The sequence below is a fragment of the Pteropus alecto genome, unplaced genomic scaffold (genome assembly GCF_000325575.1).
Source record: "Pteropus alecto unplaced genomic scaffold, ASM32557v1 scaffold8, whole genome shotgun sequence".
NCBI classification, from domain to species: domain Eukaryota; kingdom Metazoa; phylum Chordata; class Mammalia; order Chiroptera; family Pteropodidae; genus Pteropus; species Pteropus alecto.
In genome coordinates, this window is record NW_006494609.1 from 13,400,849 (window position 1) to 13,411,136 (window position 10,288).

Genomic DNA, 10,288 nt, shown 5'->3' on the forward strand with positions numbered 1-10,288 from the left:
TTTGCTGTTAATCTCTGCCTTTTAGCAAAACTGTCAGATGTGAAAGTTGGCCTGTCTCCCACCACATTGCCTGGTGTTTGGAGGATGCTGAGCAGCAGAGAAGAGGATGACATCAGCACTTAGAACAGACAAGAAATGGGGACGCAGAGCCCCGAGGTCACCTGAGTGTCCGGTTTCAGCCGTCCTTGCGTGGCTGTGCAGCTTCCTATGCACAGCATCACAAGAGGGTTTACATGAGTGCACCGAATGTGGAGTCGGAAGAGGAAGCCGTGCCATGCCAGCATTCTTTCAAAACTTCACGAGTGAAATGAGGCTGATAAAAGAGACTTTGTCACTATCTAAAGTCACAATGCAGATCGTTCCAGACAGTATTGCCTGTCGCACCCTGATGCAGTTTGAAAAGAGATATTGACAAGCATGGCATGATGGCATCGTTAAGTGGCACTGCCACACGTGCCCCCAGGATATGACAAACGCCACCCTTGGCTCAGAGAAGCTGCACTGTTGGGAGTCTTCTCACCAGGGAAGATAACATGACAAGGTTTTGAGTTAAGGCATCCCATCCCTTTCTTCAAAGCTCCCCCTGAGAATTCTGATTTGGGCCTTCACTAACACAGATACCAGAAAACACTGCTCACTGAACAAAGAAAAGCAATAATAACTTTATTTCCAAAAGATAAATCCATGGCTATCACTTAGCAGAGTCCCAGGCACATGCTAAATGCCCACTACACCTTCACTCTTGCTCTATTATTATTATTATTATTATTATTATTATTATTATTATTATTAAGCTTTTGGGGATCCATCCATGAATCTAACTTCTCAAGCTGGGCAGTCCTTTGGGCTGGGTTTCTTCAGCAAAGATGAGCGGGGATTTCTTTTTGTCTGTTTTAGAGAAATAAGCAGGATGGCTGTGAGCCATTTTGCACGAACTGTGCCCCGTGCACACAGGTGAGAAGAGGTGCTCGGCAGAGTTAATGGGCGTGTATGTAGCTCAGGGACTGAGCGAGGCAGGTGCTAGTCAATATTCATTTCTGAAAAGACGGGGTGTCATAACGCATCAGGTGCTCTTCTAGGCACTGGGAATACAAATGTGCAGAGGCCAGCCTCTGCCTTCGAGATGCTCACCGACTAGCAGCTGAGAAGAAGGTGGGGTATAAACACCCTTTCAGGGTGCAGTGCTGTGGACTGCTCGGAGGAGGCTCCCGAACTGGGTGAGATTCCAGTGCACCTGAGAGATGAATAATTCATCAGGCAGGCAAGGAGAAAAACACTCTCAGAATCTGTTTCTTTGCAATTTGAGAATAAAAAGCACAGCTTTCTCATGGGAGGCAGGACACTCTAATGGCCAAGGGTGTCGACTCTGAACACACCTGGCACTGACTCTTGCTCTGCCACCAAGATATTTAAGCAAAGTTTTGTGTGTGTGTCTGCAAAAAAAAAAGGACAATGATAATAGAACCTACTTAAAAAAGAAGACACTTGTAAAGCATTGTGCACCCAGTAAATGGCAGATTGTTATTACCGTCACAGGGAGCTGGTGAGGATCGAATGGGACATGAGGTGTGACAGTGATGTCTGAAACTAAGTCTCTGAGATTATTATTGCAGGCAGAGGGACCATCTCATGTAAAGGCAGGGAAGCTAATGCAGCACTGACTGCTTCTTAAAGGGAGAGACCTTGAGAGTGGTTGGGATGACAGGTGCATGATGGGAAGGGTGTGATATTTGGATGGAATGATCACCAAAGGTCGATCAATCGAAGGCCAAAGGTCTTGCTTTAATCTATCAGTTATGTGATCAAACATATGAAACACAGAAAATCACAAGGGAAAAAATTACTGACCACAATTTTATTCGAGTTGAAATTTTTTTACACTTTTAAATAAAGAAGCATTTACGTAATTACAGATAACATAATATCAATACATAACATATATAAGAAATATAAAGAAAAATTTACAATAATAACACCCATATATCCCCATATCCAGATTTAACAAATGTCGATACTGTAGTATTTGCTTCGGACCTTCAGTTGGTTTATTTTAAGAAATAAGATATTACAGATACTACTAAAGCTCATTTATGTGTATTACTCTCCTGTATTTCTTCACACTTTTACTACTGCATAATTCCATGAACAAAATATAGCATTATTCTGAGTATCTTCAGACTTTTACATAAATGACACCATCCTGTATCATTTTACAACTTGCATGTTTCACTTGACATCGTTTTCAAGATGGCCCCACCTTGTTAGATGTGGATATAGTTGATTCACTTAACTGCTCTATAGTATTCCCTCTGAGGTTGACACTGTGGCCCAGCCACAATGCTTCTAGATGTCACCTTGGGAAACATTCAGGTATATACAGAAGGCAATAGGCCTGAAGAAGTTCACTGCAGAATAGTTTGTAACACGAAAAAGTGTGGACAACCTGTTCCTGTCATCTATCACTGTGTAACAACAAGCCTCCCAAACTTAGCGGCTTATGGCAGCAATGAGCTCTTATTCTGTTCATGAATCTTTGATTTGGGCAGTTTGGTGGGTCTCAGCTCATCTTCGCTCCATGTGGTTATCAGCTGGGCTGGCTGGAAAGCTGGAGGCTAAAATCGTCTGAAGACTCACTCACTTGCTCACACATCTAGGGACCTCAGCTGGGGCTGTCGGACAGAGTACCTACATGTGGCCTCTCCAAGTGGCAGATTGGCTTCCCCACAGCATGGTGGCCAAGTTCTAGGGACAATTGTCCCAAGGTGGACATGCATGGCATTTTTATGCCCCATCCTTGGAAGAGGTATACCATCACTCCTGCCACAATTAATTGGTCGACCCCGTTTCAAGAGGTGGACACACAGAGAAGTCAGGTTCAAAATGAGTGTCACAGATATATTTTAAGAGCATATGAGATGGGATGTATTGGGGTGTCCACTTTTGGAAAATACAATCTGCCACCCAACTAACTGCCCATGGTGTGGTGCACATAAATCCACACACACATAAATTTTATATTTATTTTTTTGCTGTTGCTTTAAAAGTTGTAAAGGGTAGGTATTTTTTCTCATGACAGCAACATATCTGCATGCAGAATAAAAAGAACAAAGTGTTTGGGAGGGTATAACAGGGACTTTGCTTTGGTCTCTGTGCAGGATGAAAAGACATTACTTCCAGGCACAGAGCAGATTCCTCCTCTCAGAAAGAACTCGCAGGAAAAGGCACAAAGGGGAATTCAGTTTTGAGGTTCTTCTGTTTTGTTTTTGTTTTTTCTCTTGAATGGTGTGAACATAATCTCCTTATTCTACAAACTGAAGACTTTGACAGAACATTTGCAAAAACTGTATTTCCTTGAAGGCACGTCTTTGTTCTCCCTGGCTCCAGAAAACCCTTTTGGGCGGTTCTGATGTCTACTGTAGCCGCACAGTGGGTGCAGGGCACCCCGCACCAAGGAAGCTTGGGTTTGACTCCTGACTCTGCTATTTGCTTTCTTTGTGACTCTAGGCAAAATATTTAACTTATCTTGGCCACCAGTTTCTTTGTATGGACGATGAGACTACTAATAACGCGTATAATGTTTTTGTAAACACTACTGTGTTAATTCACGGTTTCTGCTTAGATTTGACCAGTGCTTTAGAGCATCAGCTGTTATTAGCAGTCAAAGGGAGAGCAGATTCGGGAATTTGAAAGTAACTTGCACCAAGTCCAGATTTAATCATGATCACTACCCCTGAGAGTAACCCTCAGAGTCTCCCCGGCGGGCTGGGTAATTAACCTCAGGTTCTCAATGGAAACCTCTGTCTGGTTTCCTTCACGTGTGGGCGTTGAAATAGCCAAGATGGAAAGTCGTAGGAGGAAGGATGCGTCGTAAAACAAGTGGCAGGAGAACTCCTGCGGTCCCATTTTAACGACGAAGAACTGCCAGGGGAGCTTCTCCGGGGGCGTGGGGACTAAGGGAGTGGCGGGAAGACCCATCCTTCAAAAGATGTGAGTTCTCTTCCCAAATCCCCAAGTTTCCTTGAACGGGCTCAGTAAAAAGCTCCTCGCCTCCCCCACCCCCACCCCAAAACTGATGGTGGAAAAGCAAAAACATCTCCTTCTTATGGTGGTGGGCTGGGGAGAGGGACAGACCTGGGTTTTCCGACTGTTACTTATTAACAGGGCGGCCTTGGGCAAATTACTTTGTCTCTTTTGGCCTTAGATTCCTTAGCTAGACACTCTAGAACGCCCATAATGTTCCTTTCTGGGGCGAATTCAGCGCAATGGCTGATCTCAAATTTATTGAGGGTGAGCCTCAATAATAAGAGCTTAAAGTAGGGGTGGGGGAGGGGAGCCTTCCCACTGTAACGAGGGATGGATGCTCGAGATGTTGTTAAATCACCTTCCTCTTGCATCATTCCTGAGCGCTTGAAAAGGCCCAGTGTTAGCGCTAGGGGCTGGGGCGAAGCCCTCTGGAGTGATTCTCGGAATCACGAACCTTGGGACAAGGTGCCACCCTTGGACCCTAGTGGCCGTTGTTGCCCAGGTTAATGCCCGCGTTCCTGCAGCTGGCTACCCTTCACCTGTAACCAAGTCCGTGGGACACCCTCCTCGAGGGATGCTCGTTATTCCTCCTTCCCTTCCAGATCCAAGAGTAAAGCAGCACCTGGACCCGGGATGGGGCGATATGCTTGCCAGGGAGGGAGAAAGGCAAACGCGCGCTGGGGCCCAGCGAGACTCGAACCCGTGACCCCGCCCTACAGGAGCAGTGCGCTCTAATCACTAGACATGCAGCTGGCAGCTAGACGCCGGCCTGTATCACTAGGATCGACCTCCAGATGTCCTCCGTCGGGGGCGAGTGGGGATGAAGGGACAGTGCCTGCCAGAGTTGCCCTCTGCAGCGGCGCCCGCCGGCTCCACGAGAGCATGAAGCGGGCACGGTCCCTGCGCCCTCCACTCTGTACTCGGTGGCACAAACACCTCCACGAGGGTGGATATGCAAGAAAACGGGGGAAGAGGGGCTGGACGAGATGTCTTGCCTTCCTCCACCCGCGCTGGCCACCCTCCCAGTAAATCTCAGGCTGGGCTAGATTGCTCAGGACCCACGAGCCGGCAGAGCGGCGGCGCTTTGATGTCTTGCGGCCACACGGTGGCGCTGCCGCACCGCCCGCTGGCGGAGGTCGGGGAAGAGGGCGCCCTGGGCATCCCAGCGACCCACCGGCGCTCTTCCCTAACTCTTCCTGGGGCTAGTTCGGGAGGAGGGTGTGTGCATGGTCCGGAGGCAAGGTGAGGGTCATTTCACCACCTCCCCTCCCACGCACCATGCACATACCTTCTGGTCACCGACCCAGGGGCTGACTGAGCCCCTTAGAGGTCTCTTAGGCAAACGTGCCTTCCTTTATAGCAGAGAAACCAAGGCCCAAAGAATTGGGAATGTTGGATTTAGTCTCAGCTGCGAAGCTCCAAGCAAACCACTCTCTTTTTCTAAAAAGAAAGGGGGTACGAGTAAGGGGAAGGAAAGGATCCACAGGTCCCTGTCCTAGTATCAGTTGCAACAACCCAGGATGTTGAGGTTAAGCCGTTTTACATGTGAGAAAATGAGACTCAGTCTTGGCTAAAGCCTCACTGCTCAGAGGTGATGTTCAACCCCAAGATGATTTGCTACCGAGTCTGTGAACTTCCTGCCACAGACCCCTGCCTCCTACGACCGTGGCTTGCAAACACCTTTTTGTTTTTTTGACAGTGAACTACACCCATACACGTAACTATAACTGAAAACAGCACTTGTCTTTAGCATGGTGCACTGTTTTCTTTTGTTATTCTATACTACGTCTTTTCTACCTTTCTTTCAATACTGGGTCTGATCTGCTAAAATGATATCACTACTCATTCGTGGGTCCATAGTCGCAGTTTGAAAAACACTGTCATGGGTGCTGCTGGGCTTTTCCGGCTGCAAAAATCAATGGAAAGTGTCTATGTAAGAGGCCAAATAAAGATATAGGAAGATTGTGCTTCTCCATGAATCACCTGCAGGTGCTGATAAAGGATAGATTCTGACTCAGCAGGGCTAGGATGGGACCGGAGTCCTGCAGTTCTCACAAGCTCCCAGGTGGTGCTGATCACCCACCTTTGCTGTAACAAGGTCTCCTCCACAACCTCTCCATTAAGTATGTGACAATGAGACCAAATTCTGCTGTATAAATAAACATTTATTAATAAGTAGGTACAGAACCTGGATGCAGCCTATTCTTGTGAGGTCCCTACTCTCTGTCCTCTTAAGCCCTTCACAAGAACCTTGAGGACGGGTTCTGTGGCAGAGTGGCCAAAACCCAATCTCCCCTTCTTTCATGGTAATAGAATTGAAGGCGATGCTGCCGAGCCAGGGACCCCACTTCTTCTTCCTAGTCTTCTTCCACCCAGGGTGCATTTGTGATGAAGTCTGAGCCAATGGGATGTGAGTAGAAGGGATATGTGGAGGTCTCAACCTATCTCCTGGGAGATAGCCCAACTTATCCAACCTAAAACTCATACTCCAACTTAAGATTCAATACATGCACTTGAGTTTCCTTCTTTTCCCTTCCTACCAGTGGGAAAATGGAAATCCCATAACTCAGCTCAGACCCTGAAAGGCAGTGCCCTAGGGGATGACAGAGCACCAAGATAGAAGGAACCTGGATCCCTGAATCACTGCATGGAGCAGAGCGGGCCATCGACCTAGATAGCTCATCTAGAGATGGTTGTTTCAGAGAGTAATCAAATTCTTCAAGCCACTGTAATTTTTTGGTAGGAGGGAGGCTCTTTGTTACAGCAGTATGCCCTAATGAACTTGGGTTCATCTGAAATGAATGCAATAACATTCTTACGGAGGAACCGACTAACTTTTTCATCCAATGAGGTGGTAGAATGCTTTAATTGTGAGAGAGGGCGGGGAGATGGGGTTGGGGGTGAGGGATAAGACCAAAGTTCTAGACCTAAAGCATTAGATTTAGATTCACTTTGGATCTCCTGCCCTGTGGTTGGCCCCTCTATCTTTGACCCACATCAACACAGAGTCACTTTTGGTGAGGATTGGCGAGCAATGGGGGTGGGAACAGTTACCTTGATGTGTGGTGCTGCTCATGATTTAAAATTTAATTTTGGACATCCTTATCTGCAAAGATCCCTCAGCATTCTCACTTCAGGCTAGTCCTCGCTTCCGTGCCTCCTCCTCGCTGTCTTCTCTCGCCTGCTAGTTACCTGCTCTCTTCCGTGGGCTTCTCATACCTTAGGGTGTCGCTTTCTCTACCATACCACCCCTCCCGCGGCTCTCTGGCCACTTATCCAGAAAAAAAACGAAGTGCCCCCAATTAGTTAAAAATTTTCTATTATCCCGTTGCTCTAGTCCCTCGTTCTGCATGCCGGCCCAGGGCCTCTCTCTTCGCCTGTGCGGGGTGGTGGTGGTGGTGGTGTGGGGGCGGGGGAAAGGGGGCTTACTTAACACAAATAAACACACCAACCAAAATAAACCCTCCAAAAACGGTCTCTTCCTGTCTGGCCAGCTCACAAAATAACTTCTTTGTCTTTCCAACTACACACAAACCTGATCAAGGTCTTCCGTTGCTTAAATCTCTGCAGTAGCTCTTCGCTAGCCTGTGCTCATCTTCATCGCCATGGTTACCAGGCCATTGGTGACTGGGTCCTGCCCGCTCCATTTCGGCCTAACATCTTACTGCTTGCCCACAGCAGCTCCTGTGCCACTCCTGCCCAGCCACTTAGCATTTCCTAAATGCGCCCAGCTCCGCTATGTCGCCTTCACGCCTTTCTTCCTTTGTGCTTCTGGCTGCCTCTGCCTAGACTGCCTCTCCCTGAAATCCATCCCGTGGCTGGTGCCTCACCTCCTCTGGGAAGCCCTCCCTGACTTCTCAGACTTGGAGGTGAGGCTCCTTCTCTGTGGTAACCCCCACTGGATTGTCTGTCCTAGCACTTAAAACTCACCTCATGAATTTTAGCCTTACTTTGCCCTCTGCCCCACTAGATGGAACAACTCAAGGTGACATAGTTTTATGTCCAAAGACAGGCACGTTGGAGGCTTTCTGTGCTGTCTGCTAACTGCCTGGTGGACGTGGGGACCTGCCCCTCGCCCGGGGAGGCAAAATCTGACTAGAGCACAGCCTGCAGGGGGCTGGTGAAGCAGCCGCAGAGCTCTGGAGGAAGAGGGCGTCTTGGGCAGCAGGTCCAGGGTCGGTCGAGACAGTCGTTGGCTCTAAGCCCTTAGTTGTCCTCAACGTCCGTGGGCCAGACCCTGTGCTCCTCTGTCTCCTTCTCTGGGACAGATGTCTCCCCTGTCCCTCTCGCAATACCATCATCGCTGAGTGCTGACTACGCCCGTGTGTCCATGAAATGGGCTGGACAATGGGACGAGCTCTGGAGGGGAGTTTGTCCTGACCCTGAGCCTCAGTTTCCCAGGAGGCCCTTACATCGTAGGTGACCATGGGTGGGGCTCCCCCGCACAGAGGAAGCAGGGCATTCCAGGGGTTCCGAATGTCTATTTAGAGACATTACTCTCCTGGCCCCTCTTGCAAAGCCACCACCACCCTAAGAAGATTGTGTCCCCTATCAATGGAGGGACTGTATCGCCCAGGAGAGGATAGGCCAAATCATGGAAAGAGCACCCGTGGAATGAGGTTTCAAACCACACCGATGTATCTCTGTCTCCCGTGACACGCCCAGTATGAGTCAGCAGACAGGCTCAAATCATTATAGGTACCGATGGAGCAGCCGGCATCTCCAGCCAGTTCTTCAAAGAGCCCTGGAAGGTGGCCTGAGAGTGACTCACTCCACTTCTACTCACAGCTCACTGACCAGAACTAGTTGCACCCAGAACAGACCCACCCCACCACGTGAGGGCGGGAAGTGCAATCCCACCAGGAGATGGGGAACTGGGAAGGTTTAGCACACGGCACTGGTGGCTACATGAGGGATGAGGAAAGGAAAGTCAGCATAGAGGGCAAACAGGGGAAATGGGGGCTTTCAGAGAACTGGGCAAATCTGACTTCCCCTGAAGCACGGCAGGTCCAGTTTCCGGCTGCATGGCAACTGCAGGTGCGAGTCCAGGCTGAACGAACATGGAGGAGGGAGGATGCTCACTGGGCCTCCACAGGACATTTTCTCTTCCCCAAATGCCTTTCTTCTGGGCCTTCTGGAATCCAAGCCAACCCTGCCATCCCCTCAAAATCATCCCTGGTAAACACGGCCACCATTGGGCTCTCTACTCCTGCCCACATTTCACCTTGGCGTTTAATCATGTTTAACGTGACATTAAACTCTGCACTGTTTGGTGGCATTCTCCCACCATTTTGTTTTGATATAGCCTCTTCTTCCTGATGGCAAATTCCTTGAGTTCAGAATCGATGGCAATTCGTTTTTTCGTATACCTCTCCCCAGCACACGTGGCTAGGGGGAGGTAGGGGGAGGTATACAAAATGTACTCACAATGTACTCCGTCCTGGGAAGATGAAAATGGACACGCAGTCTATGGCCATGCCACCCTGAACAAGCCCGATCCTGTCTGATCTCAGAAGCTAAGCAGGGTCGGGCCTTGTTAGTACTTGGATGGGAGACCACCTAGGAAGACCAGGTGCTGTAGGTGTAAAAAAAAAAAAGAGAGATTGTAAGCTGACGAGGTGCTTGCAATCTGTGATGTCAGCCAAGGGTTGCCTCGCCTAAAAAGGACACACAAATGAATGTGAAGGGAGGATAAGGATGAGAAAGGTATGATCCCTTCCTCAGCCTATCGAGGTGCCCAATAACCACTTAAATTGAATCAGATCATCTTTCGACACACAAAGCAACATTGTCTATTTTTTAAATGACCATATTATCATTTCTGGGTGAATGTGTCCAGCATCCTATATCTCTGTGCCGGTCAACCTATAGGCCTCTAGTCACATGTTCCTAGTGGGCATTTGAATCGTGGCTCGTGAGACTGAGAACTGAACTGAGATATGCTGTAAGTGTAAAAAAAAAAAAGTCAGATTTCAAAGACTTTGTTTGAAGGGAAAAAATGTACAATATCCCGTTCATATTTTTTCTATTGCTTATATTTTGAGAGGATAGTATTTCAGATCTAGTGACTAAAGTGAAATTCATTATTAAAAATAATTTCCCTGGCTTTTTACTTTTTAAAAATGCGGCTACTGGAAAATTTGAGATGACTGATGTGGCTTGCAGTGCATGTCAGCTGAGCAGCTTGACTTAGGATTTGGGTACAGTTACCCACTTTCAAGTCGCCGTTTTCACCGCTGCACACTGCACGGTCTGATCAAACGCT

At 48.2% G+C, this 10,288-nt stretch overlaps 1 pseudogene; it reads left to right on the forward strand.

Annotated features, from left to right (window-relative positions):
* Nucleotides 1-9,488: 9,488 nt before the first annotated feature.
* LOC112473745 lies at nucleotides 9,489-9,607 on the forward strand (annotated as a pseudogene).
* Nucleotides 9,608-10,288: the final 681 nt, after the last annotated feature.